Here is a 2,348-nt window from a genome sequence, read left to right as displayed (position 1 = left end):
GCTTCTAAACAGTGCTGTATAACATGAGAGGCTTTCTCACCTGTTAAAGGTGTAGCAAACATAACACCAGAGCAGGTGTCAATGGAAACATGTAAATATTGATTTCTTCCAAAGGAGGAAATATGAATGACATCCATTTGCCAGACTTGTAATGGCCTGATGCCTCGCGTGTTTACCCCTACATGAGGAGTAGGCAGAAATTGACAACAGTTTTGACATTGGGTGACAATGTCACGAGCTTCCTTCCTGGTTAAGGTGAAACGATGGCGTAATGTTTCAGCCGTCACGTGGAAGCATTTATGAAACTCCCTTGCAGCCTCTGCCTGCGAGGACAGAGCAGCAGCCATGATTCTAGTGGCTTTGTCTGACAAGTCACTTCCATGAGACATGGGGCCATGAAGGCCAGAATGAGCCTTAACATGAGTAATATACACAAGATATCTTCTATGTAACAGGGCTGACTGAATTTTCTGAAAAATGTGAGCAAGCTTGCTAGAGGATCTAATTAAGCCAGCAACTTCAAGCATATTAACTGCATTAACCACATATAAGGAATCAGAAACAATATTGAGCTGTCCCGGAAAAGTTTCAAGGTCTCGGAAAAGTTATGTGCCTCCCCAGCTCGATCTCTCTAGAACTACCAAACACTCTACAACTTGGGGTGATGTCTCATTATATTGTTTAGATGTTACTTGGCCATTTACTACATATACACCTATACCAGATTTGGATCCATCTGTATACATTATTACCCCATCTGGAAGTGGGTGTTTGGCTGTTATTACTGGAAACACTATGGCTTGGCTTAAGGCAAACTGTAAAATTGGATGTTTTGGATAATGATTATCAATATGTCCTGAATAGGAGGCAACCAAGACTGCCCAATCGTTAGTTGTTGCTGCCAGGGTTTGAACTTGAGCAGAGGTATAAGGCACAATTAGCATATGAGGTTCTTTCCCAAAATGAGTAATGGCTGCCTTTATCCCCTGAAGTGCAAGTTGAACAACTGTATTAGGATACCACTCAATGATTTTTGCAGGGGAAGCATTAGGGTGGACCTACAATAAGGGTCCATTTTGCTACAAGACTGCTGTTGGTAACTGTGCAGTTTTTAATATGCACAATTCAAATGACTTTGACTCATCAATGCGTTGTAATTGAGCATCTTGTAAGGCTGTTTCTATACTTTGTAAAGCTTGACATGCAGCTAGGGTAAGTGCTCTGTGGGAGGAGATGTGGGTATCTCCCTCATAGCCTGCTGCTTCTTCCTCTAAGTCTGTTTCCTCAGAGGAGCTAAGTTCCTTATCCGATTCTGAGCTACTAACAGCTAGTGCGTTGAACTCATCTAATGGCGGGTAGAGGCTCCTTTCCTTATGTGCCTCCCCAGCTCGATCTCTCTTCTTCTTTCCCTTTCCATCCCTTTTTCTAAGCTCTCCCAGGGCATTTTTCCCCTTATATTTCATTTCCTTGGGCTCAAGGCCCATGGAAAGGCATTTATTCTTCAGTGCACCTTGTTTCCTCTCAGCTCTTACTCTCTCTCCCCACTCTGTCTCTGATAGACTGTCTTGAATTTCGTCCAAAACTTTCTGCCCCGCTTCAACCATTTGCTGACAATCCTTTTCTGTTAAGCATGATCTCACCAGTTTTCACAATGGCATGATCCCTGCTTTAAGTTTGCTGTTCTGCTGTTCCCTAACTAGATCTCCTTTCAGTTTGTCCCATGAGGCGACAGTTAATGACCCTGAGCAAGCATACCATGGTGCCACATGGTCTATCTTCCTGACAAATCCCTCTATAGTCTTAGTGGCGATTTTCAGGCCACACTGCTTCAAGACCGACCATAAAGCCATTACTACAGAGTGGGAGATTCCCATACTGGTCGCTGTCCAGGCCTGACCGTGACTGAGAACCAGTCAGCAATACTGGTTGCTGTCTAGGCCTGACCACAACTGAGAACCAGTCAGCAATACCAGCAGTGGAAGCAAAACGAAACTTAAAGGGAAGGAATAATCACCATGAAAACAATCAAAAGGGCATCTAACTCTGGTGAAATTTCAAGACTGTACATACCTTACAGAGCCTTAATGTCCTGCAGTTCTGATTCCGCCCCACGAACGGGGGATTTCCCTTGTGCAGGTGTGATGGTATAAAGTTCCCGGGTTCCTTGGCACCACTTGTCCCAAGCTATCTTTCTCGCTGGCAAGAACACACTAGGACAACTGGAATCTGCAGCAAAAGCTTTATTGCTTCTTCAGGAGGGAAGACCCAGACCCCGGAAAATGGCATTGCTTATATAGCCCTCAGCCATGGCGTTTCAGCACCTGATGTGGCATGTCAGCTCCTGATTT

Source organism: Mus caroli, chromosome 5 (genome assembly GCF_900094665.2).
Source record: "Mus caroli chromosome 5, CAROLI_EIJ_v1.1, whole genome shotgun sequence".
Classification (NCBI taxonomy): Eukaryota; Metazoa; Chordata; class Mammalia; order Rodentia; family Muridae; genus Mus; species Mus caroli.
This window is presented reverse-complemented; position numbering follows the sequence as displayed.